Source organism: Hypomesus nipponensis, chromosome 19, assembly GCF_054491055.1.
Source record: "Hypomesus nipponensis isolate SF chromosome 19, ASM5449105v1, whole genome shotgun sequence".
In the NCBI taxonomy this organism is placed as follows: Eukaryota; Metazoa; Chordata; class Actinopteri; order Osmeriformes; family Osmeridae; genus Hypomesus; species Hypomesus nipponensis.
The window spans coordinates 10,838,132-10,852,547 of record NC_140379.1 but is presented as its reverse complement, the minus strand read 5'-3'; the positions used below and the strand labels follow the sequence as shown (position 1 = coordinate 10,852,547).

Sequence of the window (14,416 nt, the reverse complement as noted above, 5' to 3'; positions counted from 1 at the left end):
GTGTGTCTCTGTGTTGCTTCGGTCTTGATTTACAAACCATACTCTCATGTCGCCCCATCTAGCTCCCTGTCATGACAACAGCAGATGGCGGGTAGCCAGCCAAACCATTGGTCTCAAAATTAAACAGTCCCTCACTCTAACTATCTAAGGTAGAGCTTAACTGCTCAAAGCCACTTGTTACTGTGTGAAGCAATTTGCCTTTATTGTGTGTAGTCGATCAAGTTATCTTCTGTCCCGTCGTTTGAAGCATACATTCTAGCTTTCGTCTCCCATTAGTATTGATCTTATTGATCACTTCACGTTATCGGGGGGCGTGTGTTATCAGCAAATATTCGCGTGTCCCATTATTAAACTGAGCATATCGATTTGTAATCCAGTATTACATTTAGCATTTTAATTGTTTAACCTTTTAATAGTCCTGTTAAATGTGCCTGAAAACGTCTAAACAACATACCCAAAGTACATTGAAAGCTGTTGTTGAACCATTTGGAGTACATGCATGTAAATGGTCTCTTTTGAAAGGTGATACTCTGAAGTTAGGTCCCCTGTTGTTAGGACCCCTGTAAGTCCTACTGGTGTTGAGTAATAAAAGCTTGAAGACAAGGAAACTGAAAGTTTCTATCTCGATTAGATTTTGTTTTGAAAACAGAGGCCTGAAGAGGCCTAGAGGTGGTAGGTATTAGCTCATTTCAGAGCCAGTCAAAGCCAGTTTGAGAAATCCGGTTAGAACGTGTGTGTGTGTGTGTGGGGGGGGGGGGGGGTTGCAGGATGCAGAGACCTAGTTGGCTGTAGAGGGGAGAATCGATAAGAAAATCGATAAGGAATCGAATCGATAAGCAGGAATTGATAAGGAAACTGAATTGTTAAAATCTTATCAATACTCATCCCTAAGTCCCTGAGAATTTGTTATTTTGTGTTCATTACATGTGTCACTTTTGCAATTCACACATGAGGTATCATATATCTCTTCATGAGTATCCTAATATGCTATTTGTCATATCCGTCACTGGCACGTAACAGGAAACTACATATGCTGTAGAAGGGTAATGGCATAATTATAGATGCTGTCGGTAAAACTCCCCATGTCCATATGCCAGTTATGACGTTGTCTGTTGGAAAACGTAAACACATGCTGGTAATACCTATGACTATATGGGCCCCAAGCCCTTACCAAATAGAGCAAAAGCCCACCCATACATATGTTCATTTGCCATGATCAGATTGAGGTGATTATTTTTATTTATTTTATTATTCTGTTTCTTGGCTGATTGTTATTCTGCATCATTGTGCACTCTGCATTTTCAGAAAGCTAAAATCCCTCTCACTGTCTCTTATTCTTTATTTCCACACTCACACAACCCGTTTTGCCTGCTGTCACTTCATTCTGTATGCTGTATCTGCTTGCCAGCTATTCCTGGGGGCTGATTCCGTTGGATCGGTATGGAAGCCGGAAGTGTTTTGTCATGGTGTAAGGGAGGGGGGGATACCCAGAGGAAGAGAGAGGGTGTGGGTGGTGAGATCTATATAAGCACTTGCTGCTTGGAGTATCAGTATCTCACAAAGGCATGCCACGGAATTTGAAGAGCATTAAGTGAGTGGAAACCGAGTAAGTGCAAGTGGAACCAACAACCTCATTCAGCCAACCGCTCCTACCGCTACCGAGGCCAGTTGCAGAGCCGAAGCATGTAAGAACTGGGCCGAGGACTTTCAAATCAACATTTATCTGAGAAATTTGACCAAGTCTTCTACCGTAACACTGTCAATTTGTTTAATTGGTAAATTCAGGTTAACCACTGAGACAAACTTTCCACCCACCCCTGATCACAGATCTGGAGAGTTATGGCCACTAGTCTGGACACACTGCCAGCACATCTGTTGCCTTTGGCGATGGAGGAGTACCCCCATTTTCTAGCGCCACAGCGGGTCTGCCGAGGAATCTACCGAGAGCCCCGCCTCCTACGGATGCAGCCATGTCTCTTCTCTAACATCACAGAAGAAGAGGAAGAAGGAGGATCCTCCCTGGAAGAAGATCTGGCCCAGCGCTCCTACCTGCAGACCCTGGAGGGTCTGAGGAGGAGCACTCAGGGACGGCTCTGTGACGCCTGCAGAGGCTCCACTCGTACACTGGACTCCAGACATGGGGAGTCCACATAACATTTTTGACAAGGACTTCTTGTGACCTCAATCACAAAGGCTGAAGAGCTGAGAGGAAAACGGAAACAGGCCCTGAGCTCTTCCTGCAAGAGTTAGTTTAATTATTGAATTCTTAGTGACCCTCCTCAGAATGGATTCAAAGTTTGATTTGTAAAAAAGATCTCAACAAGTATTTGTATTTCATCAATATGAATTGTATGCATTAAGGTTGTGCTTGTGAACAGTAAAACAGGCTTTACTGTAAGTGCAGCATGGACTTGTGATACCATTTTTGTCACTGTTACTGTTATTTTTGACATTTGTTAAGTGATATGAACAGAAAACAGAATATTTCTATGTTAATTCCAAAAATAAAACTGTAAGAATATATATATATTTTTTTTTCACCACTTGCTCAAAGTTAAAACAGTCAACAACAATTGGTAGTACACACACAACACCTACTAATTAATTTAATTTGGGTTTGAAGTGTAAACTCATGTTATGAAATTAATTGATTCTGTGATAGATTACCTTCATAATTTATTCACACTGACAAACTATTTTTAATCTCACTTTTCGAGTTTATAAACTATAGACCTACTTACTAGTTTGCTTATATTAAGGTAAGTCCGATTAAATGACAGGTCAGGGTAGTGGTCTTCTGTTGATTATTAACTGTCTTCTTTCAATTACTGGGAAGGGTAGTTTATTTGACCATGTCCTCTATTACACTATTTTATGGCATCTGATGCAGTGCCATGAGTTGTTCTAGATACTGAAAATGTAAATGGTTGGAACTGGGGATCTCCATATGGTGGCACTGTTGGCAAGTTTTAAACTGCATGTCCAGTGTATGTCATTTGTGCTTTTATAACATGCTTTGTAACCCAGATTGCTGCCCTGTCAGTTAAATGTACAAACAACAAAAAGTGAATTCTCTTTTTCATAATTCATCCTCTGGGATTACTTTGGACAGTAGGCTACAATGTAAGACTTTCCTCTGATGTCGTCTAAGTCAGAGCACAGGTTGATATCGGCCAATCAGAACACAATCAGGACACAGGAACAACTGAACACAGCAATACATTTAGCATTGTGTTATATTATCTACATTGCCTATAAACTCACTCGTCTTGGCTAGCAGTCTAAAACATGCTAGCTACCAGTCTCATCACAAGATCTTGTAAATTTGGGCTGTACATGCTATGCCTTTCAATTCAAATGTTCTCTTCCTGGAGTCACCAAATGTAAGTATGGTGCACAACAAATGGATTATTTGTAGAATTGACCCTACCTAACTCGGTTCAGCCATGTTGCCAACATTCAAGACCAAATTGAGTGTGAAGATTGCAAGGAATTAATGTATGTTGGACTGTGAGCTGAATGTGCTGTCATCGGCCTGGCTGTCGCAAAGACATGCTGTATGGTGATTTGTACATTAAAGGTTGACTTAACAAAGTCAATAATTGAGCTACTCTCTGGGAATTCATCTGCCTCCAAGCAATCAGCCATTCTTTTTAGTTGGATGAGAAGAGAGACAGGCAATTTCTAATACAAACACAGATCCCTAGGTACCTCTCCTTCTCAGCCCTTGCTAAAACGTTGAGTCCCCTACTCAAACGTGGCCAGCTCACTTTGGAGTTTGTTCCCAATCGACAATATCATGCAGTACATGTATCTGAATTGTTTGTAGGGTAGAGGAATGCAAAAATATATACTTGAACTAATAGCAGGTTAGTGTAATAACACCTTCTGATAAATGGAATTGCAACACACAGTAAATCAGATGTATTTAATTAATATTTGGAATCAAATAGGCTGCAATACCTTCAGTGGGACTGATTAAGGTCAATGTTATTGTCTTGATTGAATCATTAGAATGTGTGTTAGTTTATGTGTTTGTGACTATATGGATTGTGTTGCTTAGGGGTGTATAGTGTAAAAGGTTCTGAATCATTTTGCATTTCCAAGCCCTACACTTCCGCAGGAAATTAATCTCTGTATAGGCACAGTATGATGACTATCTGTATAGGCACAGTATGATATCTGCTCACTTAATACATACTACAGTACCTTTGTCTTTCAGTAGTGAATGGAAGAACTTTACAATAAACCAATAAACTGAAAATCAATTCAAATAGTCCTTTCTTTTCACTCTCCCAGTATTAAGAGGGGAAACATTTGATGAAGGGCAGGAAACACTCCCATTGGTGAGTACCATCTCTCCCTTCTCTCTTTCTCTTGCCTATCATAATCCCCCCTTTTGATTGTCCACCACTTCAGTAGGAAATGGAAATGTGAAAAATGTTCCCTCTCAAATCAACATTGTGCACAACCATTTTCTCTTGTCTGTCAAGATATGCCTGGACACAGGGGGACACTCACTCAAAGCTCCTGCTCTTCCCCCTTAATTATCGAGCAGGCGCCAACTGTGCAGAGATTTCAAAAAGGACTCGCCAGGTTTTTGGCATGATTAGGTTTTTATCACATCTGGAAAATGTGAATGAGAAAAGAGACTGTGTGTTCACCTACATGAAAATGTAATCGCAAATAAGCAGTGGAAATCATGACCTGTTCGAATTACTTTCACTGCTTACAGTACTTAAACATATCTGCCTAGATTTGACTGACAAATCTGTGTACTAGAATCCTGACTGGGCCTTTGATTTGTCACTACCTAGTTCAGGAAAATCCTTCCCACTTAATAGCCACAAGAAAATTGGATTGTTTCAGCACAAACATGTACAGTAGCCAAGAAAATTGTCTGATATCTGAGATATTCTGTCATCTATTGAGATGAGATAGCTAAGGACAAGTATATTTTTTGCAAGGTCACTTGTCACTGTGGGTGAAAGCCCTGCATGCATGAGCTCAAGGCAACTGCAGAAAAACTGCATTTTTGGGGTGAAAAACCCTATAATATACCATACGGCTTCTCTTTTGTTGATATAATGCATTGAACTTCAAGGGCTGGAGTCACAAAAGTCATTTCAAAAGGAAGGAAGCCGGATCTCCACCAATTTGAAAGAGGGAATTGGAATGTTCTTGGCAGCTTCATTTGACAGAAAGTATACAACATCAAGTCTAGCAGACTGAAGCTGTGTGTGTATGCATACAAGTTAAAACATCCTGTAAATCTATCTGATTTCTCATATTTGTCTTACATATGCACCGTTTGTACTTCCTTACCTACACACTTTTTGAACTTATTTTCATTGTTGTAAGAGTAAACCTCCATCTGAAAAGTCTTCAGCTATCGGCTTTTCTCATATTCAGTGTTATAAAGTAGTTTAGTTACAGGTTCGTAAGTGCATTCATTAGGAGTATGCTTTGTTATTTTTTCTCTTTTCCCAGCCTCATTTGATTTTCATCAGTTGGCCTTGTTCACACTGTCTTTTTGTCCCCTCCTAATTGGCCTTGGAGCAGACACAATAAAAGGAGCAGTGATAACAAAGAAAGGCAGAGAGATATTAAATGGGTATAGGGGTGAATAGAGGTGGATGAGGATTGCATGCTATTCTGCCTCTTATACTGAAGATATTTCCAGTGTTGCTGTCAGAGCTTTAGGCAAAGATAGATAACTTGAACAAAGCTTTGGTTTATTGGTCAAATCAAGATACATAGTATGCGACCATGCGACTAATCTTGTCCTGCCGAAGATATTGCAATAAATACTTCCTTTGTGGTGACTATGTTTGTGACAATGGCGACTGTGTTTGTGACTATGGCGACTATATACGACTATGTTTGTCAGTTCCCTGACACACCTCTCATTGGATAATTAATATTGTTATGCAGGTCTTTGCTGACTTCTGTGGATGGTGTCCTCTGTTAGTAAAATTAATCTCCATAAAAAAGTGATCTCCATATTTTTTTGTAAAAAATGTAAATGTGACATTTTGTAAATATTGTAGTAAAACTATTACTTGAACAACCCTTCAAGCTGAAACACCAAGCGTGAAACCTAATAATTTTTTCAATCGAAGTTTTGACTTCTTGGGAACATTGTACCTTCACCATTGAGAAAGGACTGTCAAACTACAATAGATTGGATTCGAGTCGGCAATATATAATGTTTCCCCCAATTATTTTGAATATGATATAAGGCCAAAACTAAAACTTATTCTGATATACTTGTTGTTTTACTGATCACAATGACACTGTAGCTCCAATTAAACAGGAGTTGTATCAACTTTGCAAAAGAAAGCATTTGAGCACCAACTGGGGAGTACAAGCTGCAATTTTATTGATAAAAAAAGACATTTAAATGGCACAATAACACAGTTACCAATTGTAGGAGAATTACCACATTTAATTAGGAATGTTCTATTTAATCCTTTCATAAATCTTCCTTACCTCAACATACAGTATCTTTGCCTTGTAAAACAAACATCTTTTCATTGTCCTTAATCAGCCAAAGTTAATTTCGGTTAAACTATAGCAATTATCATTTTTGAGTAGATACAGTTATTTACAAACTAACATATTTAGCCTTTTTCAGATGCTGAGTTTCCACTCACCCATTGACCCACAATAACAGACTGATGACAAACTTCCCAGGAGAAGCAGATAAGAGCATTGATTGACATGTACAAGGGGTGTTACTCACGCATAATATCTTTGAAAATTGATGCAATTTGGTTCACATTGAAGGACGTAATGTCATTTCCAATCTCATCAGCTAATGGATCTTAAATCCATTTATTAGGCATGGACATGAGATGGACGCCATTTCCCAAATGGGAATGTATGCACACTATGGCGATGAATGTAATGAGAGTGATTGTAATTTTATCTTTAACTAACTAAAACACGAACCCTACAGATTTGGTTGATGGATCCAGACAATGGTGGCATGGAAAAGTTTAGTTACATTGTTGGTTAACAAGACATCTACAGTGTGAACTTATGGAATTTGATTTTGTTATAAACCATGAACTAAAAATACTGTTATTGTCTAGAAATACTTTTAGAATTAAATTGTATAATGATATAACGTATTTGTCTCTGCAGATAACAATGATTCATTTGGGGTTAAATAAATAAATGTAGTTCACAATTTAGGTAACAAGTCAATGCAACACTGGGCAGTGCTTAGAATATACAGCTCTGGAAAAAAATAAGCCTTAAGAACCTTTTTATTTCCTTAAAAAAAAAGTTGAGGACAATTTTGAGTGAGGAACAGAAGGGTCAAATTTAAGAGGCCACTGCAAAAAGGTGCAGTGGTTTCTTAATTTTTCCCAGAGCTGTAATACATTCAATGATAGAACAGAAAAATTGGATCGATTTCAAATGTACTAATATTCAGCATTTACATTTAGTAGACACTCTTATCCAGAGCGTCTTACAGTAAGTACAGGGACATTCTCTCCGAGGCAAGTAGGGTGAAGTACCTTGCCCAAGGACACAACCTCATGAGCACCGGCCGGGAATCAAACTGGGAACCGTCGGATTACTAGCCCGATGTTCTACCCGCTCAGCCACCTGACTCCCAACGTGTTAAAGTTAGGGTTGATTGACTAGAAGACCAGAGTTACTCCATTCTACATCCCCAACCTCTTCTCTTATGCAACAGATTAAAAAATGATACTGGGCCCTTCAGCAATGCTGAGATTCCTTCAATCAGAGAGTGATATTGTGATAGATCTCACAGACACCTACGTTTTTATGCAGTGAACATTAGCTTTAAGACGGTATCTACCCATATCCAAATATGTTGATTCCAATATATATTGAAGAAAATCTTTAGTAATTAACTTATTATTAATTATATATTGAGGAAACTCTTTAGTGATCAACCTGACTATTGAAGAGAGCCCAGCCATCTGAGTAGTGCTCTGGGTAGGGCATTGTTAGAACATGTGCTGTGGGTGTGAGGGTGGGGAGATAAGTTACCTAAAAGACAACTTAAATTTGGTTGGACAACTGATTTTGCGTAATAGTGTACAGCCTTACCTTACTTCACCTAAAAAGAACCCAGTAAGGAATACAAAACTCTGAGTGAGTTGTCCCTCCATCTCGTTGTTCATTAAATGCAGTTTATTCTCTCTGACACTCAAACCAAGACGATGTGATAATTTAATGCAAAGTAAGTAATTTACTTGCGCAATGACCTATCCATAGCACCAAAAAATTGGAAAGAAACAGGGCAGGTAGATATTCATATTACACACACAGAGGCTGAGTTTGGAAGTGTGTCACCTTTAATTTTATATATTAAAATAATTACATATAATAACACATTTTGTGTCATTTTACAATTCTACCATTTTTCAATTCTTCTAACTGTGCATGTGAATTTGAACACATTTTCCCATGAATGAGCCTCATCCTGTAACTGTGAGCATTACCGGTGATAGATCCCCCCAAAATTAATTTCCTTTGGACAAATAATTGTGCTAATTTTGAGCAAGTCTCACCCATCTTATCAGAAAACAATTGCCTTGTTGTCTTTGACAGATTTCCTGTTTTGGGATAAACATTTTTGCAGTTTTCTTTGTGTGATGCTTGTTGTGATGAACATTGTATTCTGTATGATCCTGTCAAAAGTTCTTTTATCTCCAAATGGACCAAGATTGGGTTATAGTTTTAGACAAGGCTTATGGTAGTGACTACAATCCTGGAGGAAATAGTTTGCCTTATTTGTAGGCCTTTATGTTAGGAGTACCTGATTATAGCGTTGAAAGAGCTCCATGAATGTGAGCTTTTATGTTCATAAGCCTGTCTTATATTTCTGCCAAAAAAAGAAACTATTATACAAGACACCAACAAAGTAATGATGACAAGTGTGCAATGCAGATCCACATCAGCAAAATTAAATTAACAATTAAAAATAAAACCAAATGCCGCTCCACAGTGATGTGTTTTGCGATTCTCTTTTTTTAACTCTCCAAACTATACATATTAACGATAACATATCTGTGAAATCTTGCTCCATGCTGAAAAGACTGAAGAGTATTCACAGAATACCATCAGTGTTTTCCTAAGGACAATGTCCCCATCTTTGACTCTTAAGGGTGTGAGCTGCTTTATATAAATTGTTCCATTCCCATTCTTGCTATCTCCCTTTAATCCAATGTGGGAGAGGGTGAGAAGTAATCTGTGTGCCTTCCTCTGCTGCCTCTGTACTCTGTTTAAGCTCTTAAAAACTGCCTTCTGTAACTTTTTTTGTTGACCCACTTATTGTCGCTATGTCATATTTTGCCATGGCAATCCAACAGAAAATGCCAGAATCCCCAAAAATTTGATTGTACAAAAAATATACTATAATATAGTATTGTAGAATTTAGCTTGATGTCTCCATATAATTGAACATGTTTGTTAAACAACCTTCAACATACTAAATAAAAAAGGTATTCAACGAGATGTGACCTACTTGTTACTGCTGACTAGGAAGAACTGTGAGTCTGTTCTCACCAACAGATGTAGTATTAACAGACTTATATAATCAAACTTATTCTGGAAAATGATATGTAGAGGTTAGTGGTATGTCTGTGGATTGTTTAGATACAGTACACTTCACAGTGCAGTTCCTCCGAGCATGCTGCACAGGATATCATTTGACCCTGCTGGTCCTGTGCTCCCTGAAAGTTGTGGTGTATTATCAGCAAGAACACAGCAATGTTTTCTTTATCTTGCAAAGCACTTTGTGAACTGTGCTTTAACCCTGGAGCCTGTACTGTAGCATATAGTGATTCAAAATTTTACTCTTCGCTGAGGTGCTGTCAAAGTAATTGCTGCACAACAGATGTCATGCACAACCCGAGAGCACGATTTGAAAGACTGTTTTAACATTCCCCCTTCTGAAAACCTACCCCCTGGCTCAGAAACATCATGGGCTCAATGGAAAACGCTCAATCGCCTTAGAACGAGAACAGGACGATCCAAAGATATCTGGTCGGATGGGGATTCAAGACTGGCCCAACCACCTGTGAATGCGGAGAAACACACCAGACTATGGAGCACTGCCTTGTCTGCCCTCTACTACCCAACACTTGCAGCTCAAAAGAGCTTGCAGGGTTTAACAATAATGCAATGGACTGTGTAAAGCAATGGGATTCTGCCTTATAATATCACACTTCAGTGAAATGAAAATAAGAATAACATTCTTTTGTGTGCCCTGTGGTATGTTTGGTTGATGCATCAAATCTCAGAAGCAACAACAGTGAGTCATTCCTTCTCATTTTAACATTCCACCCAAAAATCACATAATTTGGAGCTTACTATATTGTACCTTCTAGAATTCAGCCATTCACAACATTCCACCCTTATGTACAGGTGGAACATACTGCAAGAGCAGCTCAGGAGAGCTATTTTGGGGAGAAGAGGACTGTGAATAATTGAGTTAGCACCACAATTAAATAAAATATACTATACACTCCATACTACACAAAATATTAAAAACTCTGAACTGATAGTGAAATACATAATTTATGATGAGTTAAAAGTCAGCATTTGATCATACACATTTTTTTGTAGCTGTTAGACTGAGTTGTACCATAACGAAATAACTGAATCCCAAATCAGACATAGGTATTTTTGGACATTGAAATATGTGCAGCACAACCAGCCCAAATATTGGAAATGTATCCAAAAAGTTATCACCTTGGATTAAAAGTTTGTAGTTTACATTTGGCAAGTCCATCTCAAGAGCAAGGTTTACATTTTTTTGCTGTGTATTGTTCCCTTTTGTTATTCTTAATAGCTATGAGAAAATGATCCATCATTACGTTTTACTCAAAGTCAGATCTCTGTTGCAGCCCATTTGCATTTTTTTGGAATGTCACTTATATATATATATAAACTTTATTTTGAACACTTACTAGGTCCATAGATTACAAAACAACATACAAACATATAATAAAAACACGAGGGACTTCATTTTCTGAGGAGGCTCAGACGCCAGTGAGTCCACATATTTGAAAAATAACGTATTGAGCTTAGTGCTGGATTGGTTAGTACCAGGATGATACTGTTCATAGAGGTCGTAAGTCTGCACATGCAGACTTGCTTAGATATCAATGCAGTTCATTCCAAATTTGAGAGCTAGGGTTATCAAAGAGGTGGAGCAGGATAGGTGTTGTAACTTACAAAATAAATAGCTATTAGAAAGACCTATTTCGATCTGAAGAACTGGACTATAACATAACAATACATTTTTAAATCAACCTTTAACTTTCCAATCATCCTTCTTGAACAGGCATAAACCTCCCACAACAGCAATCTTTTATCAAGCCATTATCAACATATGGACATCAAATCTGAACATTCTCACCTCCTAACCCTTCCCTCGACACAAGCATTATTACAACATTTCACAAACCATTTGAGACCACATAGAAACACATTGAGCAACCTTCATGGGATTATTGGATCAGTATACTTTGGTTTTCTGCATACAGTACTGGTATAGTATGCTGAGGACCAAGGAAGTTGTATATTATATGACTGTAGTAAGAGAGGAAGATCTTTAGAGGAGGAATCTTTTGATTAATTTTTGATCTACAATACAAGCATTGCCTATTCACTTGAACCCATTAAAATACTGCCCAGGGTTTGAAATAAATAAATAAACCTCCTGCATTGGGAGAGCATGTGCTTTCAACACAATTGAGTATTGATTCAAGCAACATGCAGCATATTGTTGGATTGAGCACCGACATCCAACAAGGAGTCTGTGTCATTCTTATTTGACAGAAGCAATACATTTTGGGGTTTATATAGCCCAGATCTGTCCCTTTTTATCAATGATAATATTCCTACTATTACTGTCCTGCGTGTGTCTTAACTAATAGTAGTAGCACTAGGTAGTATCTTATAAGATGTTGTTGCATTGTTTAATAACAATAATGCTGCTGTGTGATAGGAAGTCAGTATATTACACTGTATTGAAGATTGTTGCAGTGCTTTAAAATCAAGCAAATATTGCTAGGGGGCCTGGCAGTACACTTTAGATCACTGTATCTAAAGTGTCTTATGGCTTCATCATATGTTTCATTATAAATAATCTTCATTGTGGCATAATCATGAATACATCTATAATAGTGTTAAAACGGCAGTGCAAACTTGGCCTGTGGTTCTAACAAAGTGTTACTATGAAGTCACACAGCTGGATCTGAACCCTGGGAAGGAAATCGAAACACGAAGTGTGTTGTTTTGTACTGGAGATTACAAGGCTACCAGGGGAGCGGTTGACTCAGTAGGAACCACGCTTGTGTCATTAGTTTGAACACTAAAAATGAAACATGGGGCTCTAGGGTGCATTACCCAGCCATTTAAAGACTTACTGTACATGGGGGTCACACAAGATGAAACCAGTTGAATTGAAAATTTTAATAGTTACAGTAAGTTAATGATTTAACTGCATGGCAATATCCTGTCATTGACTTGAAGTTTGTCTCTACAACCCGCCATTTATATGTACCCTATCCCAGCCCACTATCTTGTTGAACAATCCTTTCTCTATTTTACCAATTAATCTTGTAACAGGAAGCAGCTCATTTCTGGACAAGTGCCACTCCTTTTCATGTTCTCACTTCAGTGCGCAGTCAGACTCAATGGAGAAGGGCAGGAGACAGAGCTGTGCTGTCCAGAACCCCACAGCATCAACAGAGCAGGTCAGACTATAGCTTTTGACACTTGATTTTGGCCCGATTAGGTTTCAGTCTCTGACCAAGTCAAGACAGATTGTCTGACAAATTATTTCTGTTTGAAAACAACTTTTTTGCTGTACTGTATTTTGGCCTAGCTTCCCTACCCAGGATATGATCTAATTGGTTTCTAGTCTGCATCCTATAAAAGGCTGCCAAAAGTCTACCTAGTGCTTTAGGTGTGCATCGTGACCAAGCTGCTGTCTTCCCTCTAAGCAGTTGCACAGTACCCTTATCCTGCAAGTCCTTGAAGGCCTTTTGATAAAATCTAGTTTAATATATTTTACATGACAAATGTATATCATTCTGTGATCTACACATTGTGTATGTGTGTCCCTGTCAATACAAAAAAATACAATTTACATTAGAGGGATTAAAATGCTAAAACCACAGAGGTATTGCTAGTGTGTACTGTAAGATAGGTTTTATACTATTAAGCATCCTTACTCACCAATGCTCAGTTCTCCTACTTGCATTGAAAGGGAGACTAAATGCTCCTTCTCTGGTGTTCATTTTCAAGACTGCAGTGGGGGAATGCTAATTACTCCAAACGCCCTTTTGGCGTAATGTGGATGGTAATTACAGTTTAGCTGCAGACAGACATCTCATGTTAGTGCTTAATTACTCTTACATGGAGACGAGGAGACTTCTAGATAAGAGAGAAGGAATCTAAGGATTTTTCTCAAGCTGTAGAAGCGGACGTGAAAAAATTAAAATTCACATTTTCAGGTTGAAAGACTCCTTGAGATTTAAGAGACTTGTGCCTCTAATTAGTCAAAATACAATTATTGATTAACAATTTTGATATTAGATTATTACCAAATCATTCATGGGTAGATGTCTTGAAGGGTATTTAAAAAAAAATATTTTCACCACTAGAGGTACTATATATTTGATACTCTTCATTTGCCATAAGCATAATCATTATTACTGTATAACTGTGCGCCATAACTAACAAAAAATTATAAAAGACACAAACTTTCATTATCAAGGGATCTTAACCACAGTACCATATTGTAAGATATAAAAAACGAATGAGTTTTTTCTGAACAAGTTTGACGAAAACAATCTGTAATGTTGTGATCATCCTTTATCAAATAAAAGAAACTACAATCTTTAGAGCAAATACAAAACAAAAATAACAGCACAAATTGGAGACTCATCAGTGTATAATGACTTTATAACCATCTATTTCTCCCTATGGCTTCTTCTTTTTTTAGCCCTATAAGGGGTGACAACTATCCACCATTTTACAGTGTAGATATTTCCTCTGAGCCAGGGGATTACACACACTGAGTTCTTTGCCCTCTCATGACGGTTGAGCGGCAGAGGCCAAATTAATTAACTGATGCACTTCCAGTGATTTGTCATGGTCCCAAGTCTATCCATCACTAAGGAACACACAAACACACACCCGCACACACATATTGTAAGGGTCCAATAAATTACTCTGTACCAGTGTCTGGGACCACAGGAGGCGATGGACTGAAGCTTAGAGCAATAGCTTCTCCCCATTCATAACTCATCATGATGTGCTGAAAATTAACTCTGTCTCTGTGGCAAGATATCAAAATATCTGGAGGTCAGTCACATGGCCGTTTGCCCTCACTATAATTACATGATCAATGTGG

The 14,416-nt window shown here is 38.2% G+C and overlaps 1 long non-coding RNA gene across 1 annotated transcript; it reads left to right on the top strand.

Annotated features, from left to right (window-relative positions):
- The first annotated feature begins 1,554 nt into the window (after positions 1-1,554).
- Positions 1,555-2,521, top strand: LOC146246980 (uncharacterized). Its single transcript, XR_014732278.1, has 2 exons — positions 1,555-1,685; positions 1,786-2,521. It is a non-coding gene; the product is annotated as an uncharacterized LOC146246980 (long non-coding RNA).
- Positions 2,522-14,416: the final 11,895 nt, after the last annotated feature.